General features: G+C 40.5%; 1 pseudogene; it reads left to right on the forward strand.

Moving 5' to 3' along the window:
* Positions 1 to 10,571: 10,571 nt before the first annotated feature.
* Positions 10,572 to 17,377, forward strand: LOC140734845 (kelch-like protein 42; annotated as a pseudogene).

A 17,377-nucleotide genomic window follows, 5' to 3' on the forward strand; every position in this document is an offset into this window, starting at 1 on the left:
GTACTCAATACTCTGATTTTTAAAGGCCAATGCGCCAAAAGTTTTCTTTATGACCCTATGTATCTGTGCCACCACTTTCAATAAACTATGGACCTGTACTACCTTTGTTCTACTGCATTCCTCAGTGCCCTACAGTTCACTGTGTAAGATCTACCCTGGTCGGTCCTACCGAAGGGCAACACCTTGGACTTGTCTGCATTAAATTCCATCTGCCATTCTTCAGCTCATATTTCCAGCTGGCCTACATCCCACTACAAACTCTGATAGTCTACCTCGCTGTCCTCTACACCCCTAATCTAAGTGTCATCCACACATTTGCTGATCCAGTTAAACACATTATTATCAAGATTATTGATATAGACAGCAAACAACAACGGGTCCAGCACAGATCCTGTGGCACTCCACTAGTCACGGGTCTCTATTTAGAGAGGCAACCATCTACTACCACTCTCTGAATTCTCCCACAGAGCCAATATTCAATCCATTTACTACCTCTTTCTGAATGCTGAGCAACTGAACCTTCTTGACCAACCTCCCATGTGGGACCTTGTCAAAAGTCTTTCTACAATTCATGTAGACAACATCCACTACCTTGCCTTCATCTATCCTCCAGTCCTCTGGTACCTCACCTGTTGCTAGTGGTGATTTAAATATCTCTGCTAGGGCCCCTGCAGTTTTAGCACTTGCTTCCCACAGGGTATGAGGGAACACTTCCTCAGGCCCAGTAGATTTATCCACCCTAATTTGCCTCAAGATAGTAAACACCTCCTCCTCTTATAGGGTTCATGACCTTACTGCTGCTTTGCCTTACTTCTATAGACTCTGTGTCTGTCTCCTGAATAAATACAAATGCAAACAAACCATTTTAAAAGATCTCTTTTGGCTTCCTGCATAGATTACCAATCTTATTTTTCAAAGGATCAGTTTTGTCCCTTGCAATCCTTTTGCTTTTAACATACCTGTAGAATCTCTTAGGATTCTTCTTCACCTTGTCTGCTAAGGCAACATCATGCCTTCTTTTAGCCCTTCAGATTTATTTATTTATTTTTCATTTAAATTTACCCAACTCCCTTCTGAAGACAGGTAAATAATCCACATTCAGTTTTTCTTTGTTCTAGCAATCTATTCCATAGGTCATCAACTCTGCAAAAAAGAAATAATTTTTGGAGTCTATGCCTATTCTGCCTTAGGATCCCTTGTTTTAATTTCTTTGAGATTAAATTCTGCTGAATCTTGCTATGATTCTATTCTTTAATGTTCTTGACATATTCTTTTCAGAACATTGATATCAATAACTTAAAATTCAACACGTGCCCTGCTGAATTAACAGGGCTGTTTTTTATAGTTTGCTGCTGTAAACTAACTGAGGGAGAATGGAGACAAATATGACCACAGCTGCTGGAATATGGAGCAGCAAACAATCTGCAGATCAATCTCTTGATTCAGGGTTTCAACCTGGAGCACTAACAATACCCCCACCACCACCACCACCACCCACAGTTCCTGACTGACTTGCTGAGTTCCTCCAACAGATTGCTCTTGCTCACTGGGGGAGAAACTAGATAATTCCTAAAAATGCATTTTGTGATCACGAAGTGCAATTAACCGTTGCCATTTTTAGTTGGTGATGAATGAACAAAATCCATTATGGTGCTTTTAAGATCCAGTCAGCATTAATCACCTGTTAACTGCTTTAGTGTTTGACAACAGAATTTAATGTCATGGCTGCACTGATTGAAGCTAGCTAATGCTGGAGTAAACCAGGTTTCTATTTCTTAACTCCTGTAATCATTAGTGGAAGTCACCCCACATATTTGGAAAATTTGTTGAAAGGTCCTGGTGTCTTAGTGGATAAAATGACTGAATCTGTTCTCAGGTGCTCAGGAAGTTCTAAGAAACATCTAGAGTTAGACCTGGAACTCAACACCTTCCTTTGCAAATAAATCCTTGAATTCTTGACTAATAGTTCACAATCAGTAAGGATAGGCAGTATAAACTCCACCACGATTATCTTCAGCACAAGGCTGCATCCTCAGCTCCCTACTAGTTTATTCCATATATACTCATCACTACTTGGCCAGATACTACTCGAACTCCATCTATGTTTGCAGATGATATTACCATAACGGGTTGAATCTATAATAATAATGAATCAGAGTACAGGAAGGAGATGGAGAGGCTCATGGCATGGTGTCATGATACCAATCTTTCTTTCAATGTCAGCAAAGAGACAATCATTGATTTCAGAAGGGGAGAGGGGGTGTGTACATATTTGAATCAATGGTGCTGAGGAAGAGATAATCAAGAGCTTTCGGATCCACGTTGCAAGTATCACCAATAATCTGCTACGTCATCTCAGTGAGAAAGAGTAGCCCAGGTGTTTAGTCCCTGGACAGCAAGATTCAGTGTTGAATTCTATGCCAAAATACTTACAGGGTAGTCAAAAAGAGAGGTCGATTCAACATTCTCATTAAGATGATAATGACATTGCCATCCCTGTGTGAAATGTCAAGGAGAATATCCTGTTTCAGCCTTCATATTGCTTTACATACAACCAGAAGCTCAGTCTGTCCAGGATTAAGATGGAGGGCAGCTTTATTTTAACAGCTGCAGACTCACACCTCTTACTGTATCTGACAGTCTCATTTGTTATCTCAACTTCTAGTGGAAGACAAGCAGAAATGCTGCAAAAGAAACTGACTTCAGATATGCAAGCTGTAACTTCTGCTGTCAAGGCCCTGGACGATATTGTTCAAACTGTCATACCCTGGCAATCTGTCGTTCAGCACATCACTAGGATTACTGAGCCAGGTACCACTCCAAAGAATGAATGTGAATAAATTATTGCCTATTACTGCAACATATCCGCACCATTGTTATTGCTTGTCCTTTAGCTTTAATAAACTACTGCTACACATAGCAAGGCCATGAAGTCCAAATCTGGGCAATTATCTCCAGGGGAAGGTCAACCTTTGAGTTCAATCACTGCCCCTGCAAAGGAGAAGCAGGCTTACTATAACCATTATGCCAGAAATTTGGAAATGTCAGAGGACAGAAGTGAGTGCACAATAACTGCCATAGCTAAAGAGAAGGTGCTTGAGCACCTGAAAGGTCTGAAGGTAGATACATCACCTAGACCAGATGGACTACACCTCAAGGTTCTGAAAGACATAGCTGAAGAGATTATGGAGATATTGTTAATGATCTTTCAAGAATCACTAGATTCTGGAATGGTTCCAGAGGCCTGGAAAATCATAAATTTCACTCCTCTCTAAGGCCAGTTACCTAACCTTAGCAGTTGGGAAGATGTTGGAATCCATTACTAAGGATGAGGTTTCTGGTTATTTGGAGGCACATGATAAAATAAACCAAAGTCAGCATGGTTTCATTAAGGGGAAACCTTGCCTGACAAATCTGTTGGAATTCTTTGAGGAAACAACAGGGAGGATAGACAAAGGAGAGTCATAGATGTTGGTTATTTTGATTTTCAGGGGGCTTTGATAAGGTGCTGCAAATGAGGCTGCTTAACCAGAACCCATGGTATTACAAGAAAGATACTAGCATGAATAGAAGATTGGCTGACTGGCAGGAGGCAAAGAATGGGAATGGAGGGGGCCTTTTATGGTTGGCAGGGCTCAGTATCGGGATCGCTTCTTTTCATGTTATATGCCAATGATTTGGATGACAGATTTGATGGTTTTGTGACCAAGTTTGCAGATGATACAAAGGTACAAAGGTAGAGGGGCAAGTAGTGTTGAGGAAGTAAGGAGTCTGTGGAAGGACTTAGACAGATTGGGAGAATGGGCAAAGAAGTGGAAGATGGAATATGGTGTAGGGAAGTGTATGGTCATGCATTTTTTGTAGAAGGAATAAAGGATTAGACTATTTTCTAAACGGGGAGCAATTTCAGAAATCAGAGGTGCCAAGGAACTTGGGCATCTTAGTGTAGAATTCTCTAAAGGTTAACTTGCAGGTTGAATTGGTAGCAAGGAAGGCAAATGCATTGTTAACATTAATTTCAAGAAGATTAGAATACAAAAGCAAGGATGTGATACTGAGGTTTTATAAGGCATTAGTCAGACTGCACTTGGGGTATTGAGAGCAGTTTTCAGCCCCTTACCTAAGAAAGGACATCCTGGTATTGGAGAGGTTCCAGAGGAGGTTCAGGAGAATGATTCTGGGAATGAAAGGTTTAATATATGTTGATGGTTTGATGGGTCTGTGCCTGTACTTTCGGCAGTTTAGAAGAATAATGGGAGGGGGTGGGGGATCTCTGAAACCTACTGAACATTGAAAGGTCTGGATAGAGTAGATGTGGAGAAGATGTTTCCTATAGTTGGTGAGTCTAGGATCAGAGAGCACAAACTCAGAATAGAGGGGTGTCCATTTAGAACAGAGATGAGGAGTAATTCATTCAGCCAGAGGGCAGTGAATCAGTTGTATTCATTGCCACAGTTGGCTGTGGAGGCCAAGTCACTGAGTATATTTAAAGTGGAGGTTCATAGGCTCTTGAACAGTCAGGGCATCGAACATTATGGAGAGTAGGTTGGAAAATTAGGTTGGAAGGAATAATAAGTCAGCCATGATAGAACGGTGGAACAGACTCAATGCACTGAATGGCCTAATTCTTCTCCCATGTCTTCTCGTCATATATTCTTATTATGAGAAGATGACATTACATGGACTGCATAATTCCTTAGGCTTTATGATTCAAATTGGCCTTGAAGTTGGAAGAATACAAAAATGAGAGGCACCCTTAATGCAGACAAAAGGTGGTATTCTCAGCACCTGCTCCCTCCTTTCTCCTTCGTTTCCTCCTCTGCTTCTTCCTAATTCTGCTTCATTACTGTAACGAAAGGGCTTTTCCTGCATGGTGGTATGGGTGTGGTGAAAGCAACAAGCAGAGAAATGTTGACTAGCCATTTCCCTCCACGGATGCTGCCAGTTTTGTCTCCATTGTCTACAAGTACTTTAGTAAAGCACTCGATAATATCCCTTACGGTAGGCTGATCCAGAAAATTGAGGCATATGCAATCCGTGGAGACTAGGTAGATTACATTCAAAATTGTCTTAGCCGTAGATGGCAGAGGATAGTGGTGGAAGGGTCCTATTCTGACTGGTACTCTGACACTGGTGTTCCACAAAGACCAGTGCTGGGATCTCTGTTGCTTGAGACATATACAAATGTTTTGGATGAGAATGTAGGTGGACTGATCAGTTAAGTTTGCACAACACAAAAATTGACAGAGTTGTGGATGGTGTGGAAGGTTGTGAAAGAAAACAATTGTATAGATCAGTCAGAAATATGAGCAGAGAAATGACAGGTGGACTTTAAGTCCAGACAAATGTGAGGTGTTGCACTTTGTGAGATTAAATTTAAGAGGAATATATACTGTAAATGGCATGTTTCTTGGGAGCATCGATGAACAGAGGTATCATGGAGTGCACTTCCATAGCTCCCTGTTCTAATCACTATATACATATGATTGAACTCCAATGCCATACTTAAGTTTGCTGAGGGCACACCACCGTTGTTGCTGAATCAAAGGTGGTAATGAATTGGCATATACTGTAAGAGGGAGACTGAAAATATGATTGAGTAGTGCCACAAAAACAACAACCTCTCTCTCAGTGGCAGTCAAGCCAAAGAGCTGATTATCAACTGCAGGAGGAAGAAGCCAGAGGTCCATGAGTCAGTCTTCACTGGGGGCTTGGAGGCAGAGAGGATCAGTAGCTTTAAATTCCTTGGCATTATCATTTCAAAGGATCTGTCCTGGGACCAGCAAATAAGTGTCAACACAAAGGCATGTCACCAAAATCTTTGACAAACTTCTATCGATGTACAGTGCAGTGTATCCTGACTGGTTGTATCATGGCCTGGTCTGGAAACACCAGTGCCCAGGAATGGAAAGTCTACACACTGACTGCACAGCCAAACTCTTGAGTAATCACATCGTCAAGTTCACCGATGACACAAGAGTGGTGGGGTTCTTCACCAACAACAATGAGATGGCCTGCAGAGTGGAGATGGAAGAGCACAAGGCCCCGGTGTCAGGCAACTAACCTCTGCTTCAATGTCAACAAGACAAAGGAGATGGCTCTTAAGGAGTACCCGCACCACTCACGCCCCGTTTACATCAGTGACACAGCTACAGGCAGTTTCAAACTCCTGGGAGTGCACGTCTTGCACAACCTCTCATGGTCCAAGAACCCATCATACACAATCAGGAAAGCTCACCAATGCCTCAGCATTCTGAGGAGGCTGAAGAGATCCGTGCATGTGTCATTCTACAGAAGCACGGTAGAGAACACCCTACCAAGCTGCATCACTACATGGCATGGAAACTACACTACAGTGTACAGGAAGGCTCTACAACGTATAGTCAAAACTACCCAGCACATCACTGGCACCAGCCTACCTACCATCAAGGTCATATAGAAAGGTGCCAGAAAAAGGTCCAGTAACATCATAAAGGATCCCACCCACCCTGCCCATGGACTATTTGTCCCAGTCCAGTCAGGGAGGAGGCTGTGTATATCCACACTAGGACCGCCAGACTCAAAAACAGTCACTTTCCCCAACCAGTAAAGCTGATCAACACCGCCACCCGCTAACATGCCCCTCTGCACCCCAACCACCACTACTTTATCATTTCCTGTCAGTCACCTTATGAACAGACGCTCCTGTGCCTTAGCATCACTTTATCAACGGACAATCAATCTATGTATATTAGCTAGCTTCCACTATCTGTTACACCACTGGTGTTTAGGGAAGCAGTGAAGGTCCTTCATCTCTGGCAGTGTTCCGAGCTTCCTTCATTATGTCAGAGGCTTTCTCTCGGTTTTCACAACTGTCAGTTATGCTGGAGACTCAGGAATACCGTTCTACACAGATGTAGACATAGTTACATTTATTGTGTTTTTTATTATTATTGTGTTCCTTAAATTACCGTAGATTCCGGATTTTAAGCCGCTACTTTTTTCCCACATTTTGAACAGCTTTGAACTTTGCGGCCTATAATCCGAAGCGGCTAATGCATGATTTTTTTCATGCCGCCTCGTAAACATTTTGCCTCATAACAGTAGACCAATAAAATTGATGAGTAGTTCACAGAGGTCCAATGAAATTGTACGATAAATCAAGCGCACTTTCACAATTAAATTATTGTAAATCAGTCATTTGTACTCACCCTCATCAACATGGAAAACACTCGAAGCATTGTGCTGCCTTATGGCATACTTAGTTTATAATATTTTCGCTTAGTAATTCATTTTCTAGTTAAAGTTAGAAGAGTTTTAACTATATTTGTTTTCTGTACTACATCGCGGGATGCTATGACGTCACACCCGGTTTCGCGGTGTCTTGTGGGAAAATGCCGGTTTGCGATGAAACGGGACGGAGGGAGGGAGCGCATTACGCGAGCGGCTTTGGATCTGAGCGAACGCTGCTTTTAAGTTAAAGGTGATCAATAACTTTTCCTGGTAGGCTGTAGTATATATATTTTTTACCAGTCGTTAGGAGATATTGGAATGTTGTTCAGTAAAGAAGTATACGCAACGTATTTAAAAGTAGCCGCGTTACGGGCACGGTTCGAAAAAAAGCATTTGCAATATGTATTTGTTTTTGTTACCATATGGATTTAATTAAAAGTTAAAAAATCCTCACGTGTAATATCTTTCTGTGTAAATATCTCATATTACAACGTGGGACACCTGCGGCCGAAAATCCGGTGCGGCCTAAAATCCGGTGCGGCCTTTACAATTAAAAAATTGATTTTATTTCTAAAATTAGAGCCAGCGGCTTTTAATCAGGTGCGCTCTGTAGTCCGGAATCTACGGTATTAAGTGTTTTTGGATCCAGAGTAACGATTATTTCATTCTCCTTTATACTTGTGTACTGGAAATGACATTATGAAAAAGTGATAGATACAGCCCAGTCCATTGCAAGTGAAGCCCTCCCCATAACTGACTACATTTATATGGAACGCTGCCACAGGAAAGCAGCATTTTTCATCAAGGACCCCTACCACCCAGGCCATGCTGTCTTCTTGCTACTATCATCGGGCAGGTAGTAGAGAAGCCTTAGGTCCCACACCACTTGGTTCAGAAACATTATTATCCTACAAACATCAGGCTCTTGAACTGATGTGGATATCTCTACCTATCTATGTATTTATTTATTTAGTTAGTTCCAGCCTTTTGACCTTTTGAGCTGCACTGTCCAGAAACCTCCAACAATCCCTGAATTAGCCCTCACTGCATCACGGAGTAATTTACAATGACCAATTAACCTGCTAACTGGTACGTCTGTAGACGGTGGGAAGAAACCGGAGGACCCGGAGAAACCCCACACATTCCACGGGGATGTCATACAGACTCCTTACGGATGACGTTGGAATTGAACTCTGAACTCCAACATTCTGAACTGTAATAGGGTCGTGCTACCATGACGCCCTTCAGTCACTTCCACTCTGAACTCACTCTATGACTTACAGACTCATTTTAAAGGACTCTTTACAACTCATTTTCTCAGTTTATCTTCTTTTGCCCATTGGTTGTTGGTCAGTCTTTGTCTGTTTAGGTATCATTTTCATTAAATTCTATTGTATTTCTTTTATCCTGTAAATGTATGCAAGAAAATGAACCTCAGGGAAGTATATGGTAAACTTCAATTTACTTTGAACTTTAAAAGGAGCAACATAATAAAATAGGATGGTAAAGAAGGTGTAAGTATACTTCCTTTATTAGTTGGGGCACTGCTTGAGGAGTGACTTGGACCTGCCTCAATTCACAACAGGTCAACAGCAGATGCCATTTCATTGGCTCTTCACTCCACCCTGGAAAATCTGAACAGTGAAGGTACATACATCAGGATGCTCTTCATTGACTACAACTCCGCAGTCAACATGATCCTTCCCTTAGAACTAATCAATAAGCCCCAAGACTTGGGCCTCAATACTTCCTTGAGCAATTGGATGCTCGATTTCCTCAGCTGAAGTTTGGACTGGCAACAATATCTTCTCCACAATCACTCCACAGGTGCACCACAAGGCAGTGTGCTCTGCTCACTTTATAACGCAAAAGGTCAGCTGCTTTAAATTCCTCAACATTATTATCTGAGAGGATTTAACTAGGTCCAGCATGGACCTGCACCATTCAGGCCATGCTCTCTTCTTGCTGCTGCTATCAGGAAGAAGGTACAGGAGCCTCAGGACCCACACCACCAGATTCAGGAACAGTTATTACCCCTCAGCCAACAGGCTTTTGAAGCAGATGGGATAACTTCACTCAACTTCACTTACCCCTAACAGTGAACTGATGCCACAACCTATGGACTCACTTTCAAGAACTCATGTTCTTGATATTTGTTGCTTATTTATTTATGAATATCATTTTGTTTATTCCCTTTTTGTATTTGTAGTTTTTTGTCTTTTACATATTGGGCGTTTGTCCGTCTTTGTTGTGTGCAGTTTTTCTTTGTATCTACTGTGAATGTCTACAGGAAAGTTAACCTCAGGGTTGTATATAGTGACATGGTGATAATAAATTGACTTTGAACTTTTGAGAATAAATATTGGCAATTCATATTGCAATTGTATAAAACCTTAGCTTGACTACTTATGGAATATTGTGTGCAGTTTTGGTCCTTGCTTTGCTTGAATGATCCAGAGGATTTGGAGAGGCTGCAAAATAAGTTCACCAGGTTTTTGCCTGAATTAGAGAGAGTACAGTATTCGCTATAAGGAGAGGTTGAACAAATTTTCTCTGGAGTATTGGACGTTGAGGGATGGCCTGACAGCAGTATATAAAATTATGAGAGAGATATTCACAGTCTTTATCGCATGGGGGAATTGTCAAACTTTGAAGTTTTATGGAGAGGTTGGAGAATGTAAAGATACACGGAACACGGTGCCATTTGATGGGGTAGGGTAAGAGATAGACCATAAGCAAGCAGGTGGCATTAGTTTAAATTGGCATTAAAGTAAGCACGGCATGATAGGCGGAAAGATCAGATGATGTGCAGTCCTGTTCGATATAATGGGAACCATGCAGTCCAGTTCACTCGAGTTGCTGTTATATCTCAGAGTTCAGATTTCATATTCATGTACATCGAAGCGCACAGTAGAAATCGTTAACAACAAACACTACTTAAGCACCGACAAACAGTAATTCTTTATATACAGTATTTCGTGGTGTTTACTGTGTGTTCATTCCAGTTTGACCCTTTAAATATATTGAATGTTGTGTAAAATAGAGGAGCAATGTTTGACAAACTACCTTTATAATTAGATAGTCCCGTCTCCCAGAGACACGACTGAAGTCAGCACGTACCCGATAACATCAATGGGTTGCGGGAAACATTTCATTAACAGTCGGAGTGCCTTTAAATGGTGAAGTAGGTGAAAAGCAGATTGGGCAGATTGTTGCCTTTTACGGTCGGTGATTGGCTGTTGAAAACGGAACGAGAAATGACGAGTCTTAAATGAGAAGGAAACCAGATTCAACAAACTAGCGAGCCGATCCTGAGGCTCTTTCCGAAATTTTCCTTGAAAAGGTGAACAAGTTGAAGTGGGTGCATGTAACGTGTACAGCAAGTTTCTGTCGTTGAACACAACTGTGCACACCAATGCTGATGCGCTGCCTGGAGCCGGCCTTTCGTGCGAGGCGAAGACCAATGCGCAGGTCTGAGTAAATGTAAATAAAGGCTGAAGCTGCCCACTTAAGGAAAGCGACTGCACGATCGGGCGTTCCACCCTGCCACCATGTCCTCCGACCAAATCATTGCCATCTCGATAGAAGATAAGACGTACAATGTCAGCAAAAGTAAGTAATCGAGAAAAGCGACTACTTCAGAGCTCTTTATGAGGTCTGGGATGAAGGAATCCGAAGGGGATTCGGTTCAGCTGCAGGGATTGAGTGTTCACGGACTAGAGCTCGTAATTGAATTCATCAACACCTCCAAAGTACATTTTGATAACGACGCCCTGGAAGATTTAGTGGAAAACGGCCGGTCTTTTCTGCAAGTCACTTCCCATATTAGAACTGCTGCTCTCAGAGCTTAAGGTGGACAACTGTGTGGAGTTGTATAAACTTTCTGAGATTTATGGAATCGATGATCTAATGAATGCTTCCCTCAGGTTTATGGCGTGGCACTACCACCCTATGCTCAGGAGACAAGCATTTAGGTGTCTGCCGAACACTTTGCGTCACCAGATTAAGGAGATGCGATTTAAAGGCACAGCTGTGTTTGGTGGCAGTTGGAGATTTCTTCAGTACCTCCCTGGACCTGGCTGCAGGTGAACCGTGGTCGATGCTGAGATATGATGACGTCGCCCAGAAATGGTTTCCCCCTTGCTAACAGTCTCCCCCCTGACATGGTGAACGTGAGGGGTTATGGCTCAACTGTATTGAATATTTACCTCTTTATCGTGGGCGGCTACAGGATGACCAGTCAGGAGATTGCGGCAGCACACTGTTACAATCCCTGCAAAAACGAATGGAAATCAGATTTCGCCAATGAATCAAAAAAGGTGCTAGCATGATATAATGCATTCTTGCCACTTGATAATATTTGAAATGCTTTCTCCCACTCTATCTCCACCATAATTATACAAAATTGATTTGCTTTAAAGTAAGTTTAATGTTCCCACCTCTGAAAATAACTGTCAAAAGTCTTGAGCAATGTCTTTACAAGTTGTATGTAATGGGTATAAACGTGTTAAATTCATCAAGAAGAGTTTAATCAGCTGAGATGCTCTTACCACCATTGCAGCCTGTTCATTCCTAAATGTAACATTTGCAACAAAGTTAAATCAAACGGTGTTTTTGAAGTCCAGTAAATTGGTTGAAATTATTTGGTTGATGCCATTTGCCTTCCACTATTATACAGGTGAGAGTATGATTTTGTTTCATTTCCATCAATCATTTCATGCCAGAATTTAAAATAGAACACAAATCTTTTAAAGGAGGATGTGTCAGTGTATTTATTGTATAAAATAAACGTGTGTCAGTGTATTTATTGTATAAAATAAACCACTCAAAGAACTCAGCAGATCAGCAGCCTCTGTGGAGCCAAAAGGTGGTCAATGTTAGTCTTGAGATACTTTATCAGAACTGAGAGTAGAGAGAAGCAGACAGTACAGTGGATTCTGGTTAATTTGGAAACATCGGGACCAGTACATTTGGCCTAATTAAGCTGCTTCCCAGTTAGCTGGTTTCATGGAAATAGAAAGGTATTAAAAAGACAAACTACCATTTAACTGATTAACAAATTATGTATTTAGATGAAATGCATAACAAATCTGACCCTATCTACAATACTATAAAACTGTGTATTAGTTAACAATGGAGGAATTGATCCAGTAAATACATTCTTTTGATTGACTGTAATGAACAAACTCAGTGCAGACACCCAGTGGACTGCCTTTCATTGTAACATTCAAGAAACCTTCAAATTGTTTATAGTTCTTAACCTATTGTAGTGTTGAAATAATTTTGTTTCACTCCTGACCATTCGTGGCTTCTCCTGACCTCATGCTTGAAACCACAGTGAGCAAAACAACTTGGGATTGTCTTGCAGCTTATTTCTCACCAACTATCAGTGACAAAACTCACTGCTTTTTTGAACACAAGTGCACACAACTGATGCTATTTTAAAATTGTTTGCATGATGTAGTGCTTAATGGCCATAAGTGTGCACACATCTGACACTAGTTAGAATCTGTTCGGCAACAGTTTTGTGCCCCAGTTAAGTGGCATAGGACCGCTGAAGTGTCTTGGGCCAAAATGTCAACTTTTTATTCCTTTCCATAGACGCCACAGATGCAGTCTGACCTCCTGAGTTCCTGCAGAGTGTGAGTGTGTGTGTGTGAGTGTGAGTGTGAGTGTGTGAGTGTGTGGTGAGTGTGTGTGTGAGTGTGTGGAGGTGTGAGTGAGTGAGTGAGTGTGTGGTGAGTGTGTGTGAGTGTGTGGTGAGTGAGTGTGAGTGAGTGTGTGAGTGTGTGTGTGTGTGTGTGTGTGAGTGTGTGGTGTGTGTGTGTGTGTGTGTGTGTGTATCAATCTGCTCATAAGACTGTAATTGTAGAATACTTGGTAAGTATGTTTTCTCAGTGAACAAGAGCTCCACATCCAGCAAGGGACACCAACCAACAAGTGTTGCAATTCTAGCACTGATCCTTTGCACAACAAGCCTGTATGCTTCTCTCTGACCAAACTATGTTAAGGACATGGGCCTATAACAAGCTAAAATGCAGAACAGTCCATTACTTATTATTTTAAGCATCCATTAAGTTATCTTATTTGTGCAGCCTTCAGAAAAATTGGTTGAGTTTTGTTACAATGTGACTATCATCATCTTCTTCGTCACCCAGATATACATGAATCTCAGAACTTCAATACAAAAATGAAGTTTTTTCTTCTGATTTTGAGTACATCCCCCCCCCCCCCCACCCGCCAAGTCCAGTATGTACCGAACAACTCTCCAATTTTATTTTGAGTTTTTTCAAATTCTTAACACAGGGTTGTGTTTGGTGCAGAGCTGATGTTTTAAAAAGAAAAGGATCTAAATTTAGTCCCTCTTGACAGTGCTCAACTCTCTTGTTTAGTGACTATAATGGGCTAGATCAATCCCAGGCTTTTGGATGCCTGCCCACAGCACTAAGCTATCTTCAACTGAGCACCAATGAGCCCTATATCATTAATCTCACTTGATGAAAAGCAGTGATTGGTGGGAGCTCAGGGAAATAACATTAATCCAGTAGAACGTGTGTTAGAAGTGAAGATTGTGGCGATACTTGTTGAGAGCAGAGTAAAAGAACTTTAGTCTGTATTTAACCATATCTCACCTGAATCTGGGAATGGTTGAGAGTGCTGATCAAATATTCTCTTGCCTAATATTTGCATGCCTCATTGTTATTTAATAGTCAAATTCTATATTCTTGTTAAGCTGTGTTCTCAATTTTAAAAATTTTTTTCTTTCAGATCAAATTTTAAGCTCCTGGCTGTATGTGGGAAGTTGTATGCTGTAGGTGGACATTCACTTAGCAATGTGGAATGCTACAATCCTGAGATGGATTGGTGGAGTTTTGTAGCTTCAATGCCAGATACTCTTGTGGAGTTCTCGGCTTGTGAATGCAAAGGAATGATCTATGTAATAGGTGGATATACAACACGGGGTGAGTTGTCATTTTTTATTAGCATATCTTTTGGGGAGGTTCATCTTTCTACTTAATCAGAGATTCTAACAAATAAAGCCTTTGTTGCTCTTGCAACTGGCAGGACAGTAGTGTGGAGACATCAATTTGATCTTCCATTATATTGTCATGGTCTGGTCTTGGCTGCATGCTGTAAATAGAAGCTTGGAGTTCATATTCAGATTAGTAAGAAAAGGATGTATAGGGCTTTCTGCCAAGAAATAATATGCTCATATATGAAAGTTTAACACCAAGGTGACCCTATGCCATTTTCAACAGTAATTGAACCAAAGGTATTGTCAGTTTCAATAGTGGAATATCTTGCGCATCAACTTTTCAAAACCTGGTATTCTGTGCAATCAAGAATATTGGTAAAACAGTTATGTCATTTTGACTCAGTTACTTTTAAAAAGCTGCTTCCTTTCCATGATTCAGTGTAGTTTTTGTATTGTTCATGCAGCAGCATGGTCCTGAAAAACATTGTCTCGTTTTTACCATATACTGTACCAGCAGTTATGGTCGAAACGAGAATAAAAAGCAACTTGACTTGATTTGTATCAAAAATAATTGGCCAGTTTGCAATCATCACTAATGCCATTTCCCATTAGAAGATTTAAAAGCTGATTAATATCAAACTTTTCTCCCCATTTTACTGAGATATGAGATTTGTAGCAGGAATTTGTGTCCCTACGAAATCAGTTTGCTAAACAAAAGTCTGAAAATTTCAATTCTTAAAGGCAAAAAACGTTTCCTGAAAGCTCTGTCAGCTATTGGTACTCAGACAGCATTGTAATAGGACTGAATTGATTGCTGTACGAGCAGCCAGCACAAACATTGAGCTAGGTAACAGCCACCTGTGCTTGTTCTTTGATTCCAGAAGATTATTGCATTTGGTAGTTTTTTCAAAGTTTCCACCTAGCTGAAAGTTCAAAGTAAATTTAATATCAAAGTACATATATATCACCATTATTACCCCGAGATTCATTTTCTTGAGAGCATAATCACTCTATAATAGAATAATAACCATAATAGAAACAATGAAAGACCGCATGAATTTGGGCCTTCAACCAGAGCACAGAGGACAAAGTGTGCAAATATAAAATGAAAGAAATAATAGTAATATAAATAAGCAGTAAATATCGAGAACATGAGATGAAGAGGCCTCGAAAGTGAGTCCATTGGTTGTGCCAACATTTCAATCATGGGCAAATGAAGTATCACCTTTGGTTCAAAAGCCTGATGGTTGAGGAGTAGTAACTGTTCCTGAACTTGGTGGTGCGAGTCCTGAGGCTCCTGTACCTTCCTGATGGCAGTGTTGAGAAGGGAGCATGTCCTGGTTACTGGATGATGATGGGTGATGCTTTCTCACGGCAATGCTCTGTGCAGATGTACTCAATGTTGTAGAGGGCTTTACCTGTGATGGGCCAGATCCATTACTTTCTGTAGGATTTTCTGTTCAAAGGTTAACATACCAGGCTGTGATGCAGCCAGTTAATATACTCTTCAGCACACATCTATAGAAGTTGGACAAAGTTTTACATGTCATGCCGAATCTCCACAAACTCCTATGGTTGTAGAGGCTGCCATGCTTTCTTCATAATTGCACTTGCATGCTGGGCCCAGGACAGGTTCTCCAAAACAAAAACTCAGGAATTTAAAGTTGCTGACCCTCTCCATCTCTTTTGTTTAAGAGTTTCTGCAAGACGTAGCCTTGTGTACTTCCTGTTCTAGTAGATGTCAGTGGAGCCAATTTTTGTCTTCCTCTGTTAAAATCTGTAATAAATGAGAAGTTTAAGTCATACCTTCAGAAGCCAAAACTGAATTGAGAGTGTTATAGTGCTGTAATGCTTGTTTAAATTTATTTTGTTTTTCAATCACTTAAAATTACTTTCAATTCCAGAGAGAAATATGAACGTATTACGATACTGCCCTACATTGGATGCCTGGACTGTCATAGAATCCTGTGAGGTTCATATTCGTAAACAACAAATGGTTTCTGTGGAAGATACTATTTACCTTGTGGGTGGCTGCATTCATGAGAAAGGCGGAAGTAAAAAGGGAACTCGTACTGAAGACATGCTCACTGTACAGTCATACAACGTGAGCAGTAGGGAATGGCTGTACCTTAAGGAGAACACATCAAAATCTGGACTAAATTTAACTACTACGTTGCACAATGATGGAATCTATATCATAAGCAGAGATTTTACACTATCAACCAGCCTTGAACATCGTGTATTCTTGAAATACAATATATTTTCAGATATGTGGGAAGCATTCCGACGGTTTCCACCATTTGGTCAGAACATTTTGCTTTGCTCATTGTATTACCCTAATGGACTTTAACAGTGTGTTGTTTGGTGTGAAAATGCAGTTGATATTTGTGCAGGAAGATCACTAAATGATTAAAAATTTGTTTATTTTATGCTATTACTCTCAAGTAAAAGAGTTAAACTGATCGCTGCTCTCAGGTAGTGAGTTTAAAAAAAAAAACTAAGACATTAGAAATTGTTGCACAAACAATAGCTGGCTGCTACACAGAAGGACCTCCATAAATATAGTACTTGGAAAATAAGTCAGGCATCATTAATAAAAGGTTAAGAATGATGGATTGCTTTAGATTGCAAATACATAATGAATTCTATTTATTGATCTAAGGTACTGATCTGCATGCTTGCAGTACAGTGTGATTAGTCTTGATCTTTCAGGAAATTGGCAAAGCTATCTTCCAGTAAAGCATGATGTTAGACCTGTAAGTGAAACAATGATGTGCCTTTAATTCAGTATATGTATACTATAATTACAAATAATTTTAAAAGCTTTTGTGGCTACTCCACAATGCAGCAGTTTCTAATTTAATTTATATAGACAGTTCACCAGCTTTCTGATTTGCGTATCACTGTGGTTTTACATCTAATTGAGTTTTTGAAATGCAAATTTCTGAACTGCATCAAGTTTACATTGAAAAATGAATCCATTGCAAAGTCTTAATTCAACATTTGTCTCTATCTTTATATCAATAAATTATTTTGTTGTATATTTGTGTGACAATATTGAGCACGCAGGCCTAAAGTGGATTTGATGGGATGACAGTTCTAAGTTAACAATGAGTCTTTGGCAGACTAATAAATTATTAATTTGTACTGTTATAAGTCTCTAATATATTAAAATATTGCTGTTGTGTA

The sequence above is a fragment of the Hemitrygon akajei genome, chromosome 10, assembly GCF_048418815.1.
Source record: "Hemitrygon akajei chromosome 10, sHemAka1.3, whole genome shotgun sequence".
Taxonomy (NCBI): domain Eukaryota; kingdom Metazoa; phylum Chordata; class Chondrichthyes; order Myliobatiformes; family Dasyatidae; genus Hemitrygon; species Hemitrygon akajei.